Source organism: Rutilus rutilus, assembly GCF_951802725.1.
Source record: "Rutilus rutilus genome assembly, chromosome: 15".
NCBI classification, from domain to species: domain Eukaryota; kingdom Metazoa; phylum Chordata; class Actinopteri; order Cypriniformes; family Leuciscidae; genus Rutilus; species Rutilus rutilus.
In genome coordinates, this window is record NC_140220.1 from 35007293 (window position 1) to 35018443 (window position 11151).

Here is an 11151-nt window from a genome sequence, read left to right on the forward strand (position 1 = left end):
AAGAACCTTTCGCGTGTTAGGCGAACGTGAAGACAGGTTTCCGTAGTGTAGTGGTTATCACGTTCGCCTCACACGCGAAAGGTCCCCAGTTCGAAACTGGGCGGAAACTGTGGACAGTGTTTGCGAACATTTCTTATGTGGTTTTGTGTTGAGCAGGCCAGTACACTTGCAGGGGGATTTGCCGTGTAAACTCTTTAGAAAAGGACAAAAATAAAACAAATGACCATTGAGGTTTCCTGTAGCGTAATAACATTTTTTTGGTCTGCCACCAAAAATAGCTGCTTTTTGCCATTTTAAGAACACTGGGCAGTCTATCGTTTCAGTCGCTTTTGAACAAGCGTACGCTAGAAGAGGTCGGACTGTTTTCCAACCGAAGTTTCCGTAGTGTAGTGGTTATCACGTTCGCTTTACACGCGAAAGGTCCCCAGTTCAAAACTGGGCGGAAACAAGTGGAGGTGTTTTTAATATACATGCCGAAATTCGCTACAAAGTCCTCACTTTTGAGACCGGTGAAGGCCATCGTACCAAGGAGCTGTAGGCAGGCGGCCATGCCGAATGAGGTTTGTTCTGTTGTTCGTGGAATGTACAGACTGGCACACTGCTTGCAGGGCAGGTTATGGGACGGAGCCATCTTCGAAAAAGCACATGCAATGGACCGTTAGGTTTCTGTAGTGTAGTGGTCATCACGTTCGCCTAACACGCGAAAGGTCCTCGGTTCGAAACCGAGCAGAAACAGTGGTTGTGTTTTGACAGAAACTTTTGGCCATGCTAGGAGGGTTCAGCTCTCTTTTCCTTTATACGCTTTTTAACAAGCGTGCACCAGAAGATTTCTGTCTGCAACCTGAAGACAGGTTTTCGTAGTGTAGTGGTTATCACGTTCGTCTCACACGCGAAAGGTCCCCAGTTCGAAACTGGGCGGAAACTGTGGGCAGTGTTTGCGAACATTTCTTATGTGGTTTTGTGTTGAGCAGGCCAGTACACTTGCAGGGGGATTTGCCGTGTAAACTCTTTAGAAAAGGACAAAAATAAAACAAATGACCATTGAGGTTTCCTGTAGCGTAATAAAAAATTTTGGTCTGCCACCAAAAATAGCTGCTTTTTGCCATTTTAAGAACACTGGGCAGTCTATCGTTTCAGTCGCTTTTGAACAAGCGTACGCTAGAAGAGGTCGGACTGTTTTCCAACCGAAGTTTCCGTAGTGTAGTGGTTATCACGTTCGCTTTACACGCGAAAGGTCCCCAGTTCAAAACTGGGCGGAAACAAGTGGAGGTGTTTTTAATATACATGCCGAAATTCGCTACAAAGTCCTCACTTTTGAGACCGGTGAAGGCCAACGTACCAAGGAGCTGTAGGCAGGCGGCCATGCCGAATGAGGTTTGTTCTGTTGTTCGTGGAATGTACAGACTGGCACACTGCTTGCAGGGCAGGTTATGGGACGGAGCCATCTTCGAAAAAGCACATGCAATGGACCGTTAGGTTTCTGTAGTGTAGTGGTCATCACGTTCGCCTAACACGCGAAAGGTCCTCGGTTCGAAACCGAGCAGAAACAGTGGTTGTGTTTTGACAGAAACTTTTGGCCATGCTAGGAGGGTTCAGCTCTCTTTTCCTTTATACGCTTTTTAACAAGCGTGCACCAGAAGATTTCTGTCTGCAACCTGAAGACAGGTTTCCGTAGTGTAGTGGTTATCATGTTCGCCTCACACGCGAAAGGTCCCCAGTTCGAAACTGGGTGGAAACTGTGGGTGCACCAGAAGATAAAAATATCTTATGTGGTTTTCTGTTGAGCAGGTCAGTACACTTGCAGGGCGATTTGCGGTGTAAACTCTTTAGAAAAGGACACAAATAAAACAAATGGCCATTGAGGTTTCCTGTAGGGTAATAAAAAATGTTTGGTCTGCCACCAAAAAGAGCAGCTTTTTGCCATTTTAAGAACACTGGGCAGGCTATCGTTTCAGTTGCTTTTGAACAAGTGTACAACTGTACAAAGTCCTTACCTGCTGCAGTTCTTCGGAGCAAGCCGCAAAAAGTCCTCTGTTCTTTAACAAACGCATGTAGCTCTGCTGTGAGCAGGGCATCCAAAAATACCAGACACTCGTAAATGTTCCCCTCCACGGAAATCTTTAGTAAAAGGCGAAAGATTTATGCGTGAATGAAGAGAAACTCGAGCTGTACCTATGAGACGTTGGGACAATGTGCTCCCACGCACATGCCACCATGCTCAGCAAGGGTAATGTCTGGTGCAGGCTCCTCCCACCCGGCTCTTTTTCTTTTCTTTTTTTTTCAAAACGCAAAGGACCGTGAGGTTTCTGTAGTGTAGTGGTCATCACGTTCGCCTAACACGCGAAAGGTCCTCGGTTCGAAACCGAGCAGAAACAGTGGTTGTGTTTTGACAGAAACTTTTGGCCATGCTAGGAGGGTTCAGCTCTCTTTTCCTTTATACGCTTTTTAACAAGCGTGCACCAGAAGATTTCTGTCTGCAACCTGAAGACAGGTTTCCGTAGTGTAGTGGTTTACATTTACATTTACATTTATTCATTTAGCTGACGCTTTTATCCAAAGCGACTTACAATTGCTATATATGTCAGAGGTCGCACGCCTCTGGAGCAACTAGGGGTTAAGTGTCTTGCTCAGGGACACATTGGTGTCTCACAGTGGATTCGAACCCGGGTCTCTCACACCAAAGGCATGTGTCTTATCCATTGCGCCACACCACCCCATAGTGGTTATCACGTTCGCCTCACACGCGAAAGGTCCCCAGTTCGAAACTGGGCGGAAACTGTGGGCAGTGTTTGCGAACATTTCTTATGTGGTTTTGTGTTGAGCAGGCCAGTACACTTGCAGGGGGATTTGCCGTGTAAACTCTTTAGAAAAGGACAAAAATAAAACAAATGACCATTGAGGTTTCCTGTAGCGTAATAACATTTTTTGGTCTGCCACCAAAAATAGCTGCTTTTTGCCATTTTAAGAACACTGGGCAGTCTATCGTTTCAGTCGCTTTTGAACAAGCGTATGCTAGAAGAGGTCGGACTGTTTTCCAACCGAAGTTTCCGTAGTGTAGTGGTTATCACGTTCGCTTTACACGCGAAAGGTCCCCAGTTCAAAACTGGGCGGAAACAAGTGGAGGTGTTTTTAATATACATGCCGAAATTCGCTACAAAGTCCTCACTTTTGAGACCGGTGAAGGCCAACGTACCAAGGAGCTGTAGGCAGGCGGCCATGCCGAATGAGGTTTGTTCTGTTGTTCGTGGAATGTACAGACTGGCACACTGCTTGCAGGGCAGGTTATGGGACGGAGCCATCTTCGAAAAAGCACATGCAATGGACCGTTAGGTTTCTGTAGTGTAGTGGTCATCACGTTCGCCTAACACGCGAAAGGTCCTCGGTTCGAAACCGAGCAGAAACAGTGGTTGTGTTTTGACAGAAACTTTTGGCCATGCTAGGAGGGTTCAGCTCTCTTTTCCTTTATACGCTTTTTAACAAGCGTGCACCAGAAGATTTCTGTCTGCAACCTTAAGACAGGTTTCCGTAGTGCAGTGGTTATCACGTTCGCCTCACACGCGAAAGGTCCCCAGTTCGAAACTGGGCGGACACTGTGGGTGCACCAGAAGATAAAAATATCTTATGTGGTTTTCTGTTGAGCAGGTCAGTACACTTGCAGGGCGATTTGCGGTGTAAACTCTTTAGAAAAGGACACAAATAAAACAAATGGCCATTGAGGTTTCCTGTAGGGTAATAAAAAATGTTTGGTCTGCCACCAAAAAGAGCAGCTTTTTGCCATTTTAAGAACACTGGGCAGGCTATCGTTTCAGTTGCTTTTGAACAAGTGTACAACTGTACAAAGTCCTTACCTGCTGCGGTTCTTCGGAGCAAGCCGCAAAAAGTCCTCTGTTCTTTAACAAACGCATGTAGCTCTGCTGTGAGCAGGGCATCCAAAAATACCAGACACTCGTAAATGTTCCCCTCCACGGAAATCTTTAGTAAAAGGCGAAAGATTTATGCGTGAATGAAGAGAAACTCGAGCTGTACCTATGAGACGTTGGGACAATGTGCTCCCACGCACATGCCACCATGCTCAGCAAGGGTAATGTCTGGTGCAGGCTCCTCCCACCCGGCTCTTTTTCTTTTCTTTTTTTTTCAAAACGCAAAGGACCGTGAGGTTTCTGTAGTGTAGTGGTCATCACGTTCGCCTAACACGCGAAAGGTCCTCGGTTCGAAACCGAGCAGAAACAGCTGTCGGATTGGGATGGAAACTTTAAACTTTTTGCCACGCCAGGAGGGTTTAGCTCTCTTTACCTTTATACGCTTTTTAACAAGAGTGCACCAGAAGATTTGTGGCTACACCCTGAAGACAGGTTTCCGTAGTGTAGTGGTTATCACGTTCGCCTCACACGCGAAAGGTCCCCAGTTCGAAACTGGGCGGAAACTGTGGGCAGTGTTTGCGAACATTTCTTATGTGGTTTTGTGTTGAGCAGGCCAGTACACTTGCAGGGGGATTTGCCGTGTAAACTCTTTAGAAAAGGACAAAAATAAAACAAATGACCATTGAGGTTTCCTGTAGCGTAATAACATTTTTTGGTCTGCCACCAAAAATAGCTGCTTTTTGCCATTTTAAGAACACTGGGCAGTCTATCGTTTCAGTCGCTTTTGAACAAGCGTACGCTAGAAGAGGTCGGACTGTTTTCCAACCGAAGTTTCCGTAGTGTAGTGGTTATCACGTTCGCTTTACACGCGAAAGGTCCCCAGTTCAAAACTGGGCGGAAACAAGTGGAGGTGTTTTTAATATACATGCCGAAATTCGCTACAAAGTCCTCACTTTTGAGACCGGTGAAGGCCAACGTACCAAGGAGCTGTAGGCAGGCGGCCATGCCGAATGAGGTTTGTTCTGTTGTTCGTGGAATGTACAGACTGGCACACTGCTTGCAGGGCAGGTTATGGGACGGAGCCATCTTCGAAAAAGCACATGCAATGGACCGTTAGGTTTCTGTAGTGTAGTGGTCATCACGTTCGCCTAACACGCGAAAGGTCCTCGGTTCGAAACCGAGCAGAAACAGTGGTTGTGTTTTGACAGAAACTTTTGGCCATGCTAGGAGGGTTCAGCTCTCTTTTCCTTTATACGCTTTTTAACAAGCGTGCACCAGAAGATTTCTGTCTGCAACCTGAAGACAGGTTTCCGTAGTGTAGTGGTTATCACGTTCGCCTCACACGCGAAAGGTCCCCAGTTCGAAACTGGGTGGAAACTGTGGGTGCACCAGAAGATAAAAATATCTTATGTTGTTTTCTGTTGAGCAGGTCAGTACACTTGCAGGGCGATTTGCGGTGTAAACTCTTTAGAAAAGGACACAAATAAAACAAATGGCCATTGAGGTTTCCTGTAGGGTAATAAAAAATGTTTGGTCTGCCACCAAAAAGAGCAGCTTTTTGCCATTTTAAGAACACTGGGCAGGCTATCGTTTCAGTTGCTTTTGAACAAGTGTACAACTGTACAAAGTCCTTACCTGCTGCGGTTCTTCGGAGCAAGCCGCAAAAAGTCCTCTGTTCTTTAACAAACGCATGTAGCTCTGCTGTGAGCAGGGCATCCAAAAATACCAGACACTCGTAAATGTTCCCCTCCACGGAAATCTTTAGTAAAAGGCGAAAGATTTATGCGTGAATGAAGAGAAACTCGAGCTGTACCTATGAGACGTTGGGACAATGTGCTCCCACGCACATGCCACCATGCTCAGCAAGGGTAATGTCTGGTGCAGGCTCCTCCCACCCGGCTCTTTTTCTTTTCTTTTTTTTTCAAAACGCAAAGGACCGTGAGGTTTCTGTAGTGTAGTGGTCATCACGTTCGCCTAACACGCGAAAGGTCCTTGGTTCGAAACCGAGCAGAAACAGTGGTTGTGTTTTGACAGAAACTTTTGGCCATGCTAGGAGGGTTCAGCTCTCTTTTCCTTTATACGCTTTTTAACAAGCGTGCACCAGAAGATTTCTGTCTGCAACCTGAAGACAGGTTTCCGTAGTGTAGTGGTTATCACGTTCGCCTCACACGCGAAAGGTCCCCAGTTCGAAACTGGGTGGAAACTGTGGGTGCACCAGAAGATAAAAATATCTTATGTGGTTTTCTGTTGAGCAGGTCAGTACACTTGCAGGGCGATTTGCGGTGTAAACTCTTTAGAAAAGGACACAAATAAAACAAATGGCCATTGAGGTTTCCTGTAGGGTAATAAAAAATGTTTGGTCTGCCACCAAAAAGAGCAGCTTTTTGCCATTTTAAGAACACTGGGCAGGCTATCGTTTCAGTTGCTTTTGAACAAGTGTACAACTGTACAAAGTCCTTACCTGCTGCAGTTCTTCGGAGCAAGCCGCAAAAAGTCCTCTGTTCTTTAACAAACACATGTAGCTCTGCTGTGAGCAGGGCATCCAAAAATACCAGACACTCGTAAATGTTCCCCTCCACGGAAATCTTTAGTAAAAGGCGAAAGATTTATGCGTGAATGAAGAGAAACTCGAGCTGTACCTATGAGACGTTGGGACAATGTGCTCCCACGCACATGCCACCATGCTCAGCAAGGGTAATGTCTGGTGCAGGCTCCTCCCACCCGGCTCTTTTTCTTTTCTTTTCTTTTCAAAACGCAAAGGACCGTGAGGTTTCTGTAGTGTAGTGGTCATCACGTTCGCCTAACACGCGAAAGGTCCTCGGTTCGAAACCGAGCAGAAACAGCGGTCGGATTGGGATGGAAACTTTAAACTTTTTGCCACGCCAGGAGGGTTTAGCTCTCTTTACCTTTATACGCTTTTTAACAAGAGTGCACCAGAAGATTTGTGGCTGCACCCTGAAGAAAGGTTTCCGTAGTGTAGTGGTCATCACATTCGCCTCACATGCGAAAGGTCCCCAGTTCGAAACTGGGCGGAAACTGTGGGCAGTGTTTTTAATATACATGCCGAAATTCGCTACAAAGTCCTCACTTTTGAGACCGGTGAAGGCCATCGTACCAAGGAGCTGTAGGCAGGCGGCCATGCCGAATGAGGTTTGTTCTGTTGTTCGTGGAATGTACAGACTGGCACACTGCTTGCAGGGCAGGTTATGGGACGGAGCCATCTTCGAAAAAGCACATGCAATGGACCGTTAGGTTTCTGTAGTGTAGTGGTCATCACGTTCGCCTAACACGCGCAAGGTCCTCGGTTCGAAACCGAGCAGAAACAGTGGTTGTGTTTTGACAGAAACTTTTGGCCATGCTAGGAGGGTTCAGCTCTCTTTTCCTTTATACGCTTTTTAACAAGCGTGCACCAGAAGATTTCTGTCTGCAACCTGAAGACAGGTTTCCGTAGTGTAGTGGTTATCACGTTCGCCTCACACGCGAAAGGTCCCCAGTTCGAAACTGGGCGGAAACTGTGGGTGCACCAGAAGATAAAAATATCTTATGTGGTTTTCTGTTGAGCAGGTCAGTACACTTGCAGGGCGATTTGCGGTGTAAACTCTTTAGAAAAGGACACAAATAAAACAAATGGCCATTGAGGTTTCCTGTAGGGTAATAAAAAATGTTTGGTCTGCCACCAAAAAGAGCAGCTTTTTGCCATTTTAAGAACACTGGGCAGGCTATCGTTTCAGTTGCTTTTGAACAAGTGTACAACTGTACAAAGTCCTTACCTGCTGCGCTTCTTCGGAGCAAGCCGCAAAAAGTCCTCTGTTCTTTAACAAACGCATGTAGCTCTGCTGTGAGCAGGGCATCCAAAAATACCAGACACTCGTAAATGTTCCCCTCCACGGAAATCTTTAGTAAAAGGCGAAAGATTTATGCGTGAATGAAGAGAAACTCGAGCTGTACCTATGAGACGTTGGGACAATGTGCTCCCACGCACATGCCACCATGCTCAGCAAGGGTAATGTCTGGTGCAGGCTCCTCCCACCCGGCTCTTTTTCTTTTCTTTTCTTTTCAAAACGCAAAGGACCGTGAGGTTTCTGTAGTGTAGTGGTCATCACGTTCGCCTAACACGCGAAAGGTCCTCGGTTCGAAACCGAGCAGAAACAGTGGTTGTGTTTTGACAGAAACTTTTGGCCATGCTAGGAGGGTTCAGCTCTCTTTTCCTTTATACGCTTTTTAACAAGCGTGCACCAGAAGATTTCTGTCTGCAACCTGAAGATTTCTGTCTGCAACCTGAAGACAGGTTTCCGTAGTGTAGTGGTTATCACGTTCGCCTCACACGCGAAAGGTCTCCAGTTCGAAACTGGGCGGAAACTGTGGGTGCGCCAGAAGATAAAAATATCTTATGTGGTTTTCTGTTGAGCAGGTCAGTACACTTGCAGGGCGATTTGCGGTGTAAACTCTTTAGAAAAGGACACAAATAAAACAAATGGCCATTGAGGTTTCCTGTAGGGTAATAAAAAATGTTTGGTCTGCCACCAAAAAGAGCAGCTTTTTGCCATTTTAAGAACACTGGGCAGGCTATCGTTTCAGTTGCTTTTGAACAAGTGTACAACTGTACAAAGTCCTTACCTGCTGCGGTTCTTCGGAGCAAGCCGCAAAAAGTCCTCTGTTCTTTAACAAACGCATGTAGCTCTGCTGTGAGCAGGGCATCCAAAAATACCAGACACTCGTAAATATTCCCCTCCACGGAAATCTTTAGTAAAAGGCGAAAGATTTATGCGTGAATGAAGAGAAACTCGAGCTGTACCTATGAGACGTTGGGACAATGTGCTCCCACGCACATGCCACCATGCTCAGCAAGGGTAATGTCTGGTGCAGGCTCCTCCCATCCGGCTCTTTTTCTTTTCTTTTCTTTTCAAAACGCAAAGGTCCGTGAGGTTTCTGTAGTGTAGTGGTCATCACGTTCGCCTAACACGCGAAAGGTCCTCGGTTCGAAACCGAGCAGAAACAGCGGTCGGATTGGGATGGAAACTTTAAACTTTTTGCCACGCCAGGAGGGTTTAGCTCTCTTTACCTTTATACGCTTTTTAACAAGAGTGCACCAGAAGATTTGTGGCTGCACCCTGAAGACAGGTTTCCGTAGTGTAGTGGTTATCACGTTCGCCTCACACGCGAAAGGTCCCCAGTTCGAAACTGGGCGGAAACTGTGGGCAGTGTTTGCGAACATTTCTTATGTGGTTTTGTGTTGAGCAGGCCAGTACACTTGCAGGGGGATTTGCCGTGTAAACTCTTTAGAAAAGGACAAAAATAAAACAAATGACCATTGAGGTTTCCTGTAGCGTAATAAAAAATTTTGGTCTGCCACCAAAAATAGCTGCTTTTTGCCATTTTAAGAACACTGGGCAGTCTATCGTTTCAGTCGCTTTTGAACAAGCGTACGCTAGAAGAGGTCGGACTGTTTTCCAACCGAAGTTTCCGTAGTGTAGTGGTTATCACTTTCGCTTTACACGCGAAAGGTCCCCAGTTCAAAACTGGGCGGAAACAAGTGGAGGTGTTTTTAATATACATGCCGAAATTCGCTACAAAGTCCTCACTTTTGAGACCGGTGAAGGCCATCGTACCAAGGAGCTGTAGGCAGGCGGCCATGCCGAATGAGGTTTGTTCTGTTGTTCGTGGAATGTACAGACTGGCACACTGCTTGCAGGGCAGGTTATGGGACGGAGCCATCTTCGAAAAAGCACATGCAATGGACCGTTAGGTTTCTGTAGTGTAGTGGTCATCACGTTCGCCTAACACGCGAAAGGTCCTCGGTTCGAAACCGAGCAGAAACAGTGGTTGTGTTTTGACAGAAACTTTTGGCCATGCTAGGAGGGTTCAGCTCTCTTTTCCTTTATACGCTTTTTAACAAGCGTGCACCAGAAGATTTCTGTCTGCAACCTGAAGACAGGTTTCCGTAGTGTAGTGGTTATCACGTTCGCCTCACACGCGAAAGGTCCCCAGTTCGAAACTGGGCGGAAACTGTGGGTGCACCAGAAGATAAAAATATCTTATGTGGTTTTCTGTTGAGCAGGTCAGTACACTTGCAGGGCGATTTGCGGTGTAAACTCTTTAGAAAAGGACACAAATAAAACAAATGGCCATTGAGGTTTCCTGTAGGGTAATAAAAAATGTTTGGTCTGCCACCAAAAAGAGCAGCTTTTTGCCATTTTAAGAACACTGGGCAGGCTATCGTTTCAGTTGCTTTTGAACAAGTGTACAACTGTACAAAGTCCTTACCTGCTGCGCTTCTTCGGAGCAAGCCGCAAAAAGTCCTCTGTTCTTTAACAAACGCATGTAGCTCTGCTGTGAGCAGGGCATCCAAAAATACCAGACACTCGTAAATGTTCCCCTCCACGGAAATCTTTAGTAAAAGGCGAAAGATTTATGCGTGAATGAAGAGAAACTCGAGCTGTACCTATGAGACGTTGGGACAATGTGCTCCCACGCACATGCCACCATGCTCAGCAAGGGTAATGTCTGGTGCAGGCTCCTCCCACCCGGCTCTTTTTCTTTTCTTTTCTTTTCTTTTCAAAACGCAAAGGACCGTGAGGTTTCCGTAGTGTAGTGGTCATCACGTTCGCCTAACACGCGAAAGGTCCTCGGTTCGAAACCGAGCAGAAACAGCGGTCGGATTGGGATGGAAACTTTAAACTTTTTGCCACGCCAGGAGGGTTTAGCTCTCTTTACCTTTATACGCTTTTTAACAAGAGTGCACCAGAAGATTTGTGGCTGCACCCTGAAGACAGGTTTCCGTAGTGTAGTGGTTATCATGTTCGCCTCACACGCGAAAGGTCCCCAGTTCGAAACTGGGCGGAAACTGTGGGCAGTGTTTGCGAACATTTCTTATGTGGTTTTGTGTTGAGCAGGCCAGTACACTTGCAGGGGGATTTGCCGTGTAAACTCTTTAGAAAAGGACAAAAATAAAACAAATGACCATTGAGGTTTCCTGTAGCGTAATAACATTTTTTGGTCTGCCACCAAAAATAGCTGCTTTTTGCCATTTTAAGAACACTGGGCAGTCTATCGTTTCAGTCGCTTTTGAACAAGCGTACGCTAGAAGAGGTCGGACTGTTTTCCAACCGAAGTTTCCGTAGTGTAGTGGTTATCACGTTCGCTTTACACGCGAAAGGTCCCCAGTTCAAAACTGGGCGGAAACAAGTGGAGGTGTTTTTAATATACATGCCGAAATTCGCTACAAAGTCCTCACTTTTGAGACCGGTGAAGGCCATCGTACCAAGGAGCTGTAGGCAGGCGGCCATGCCGA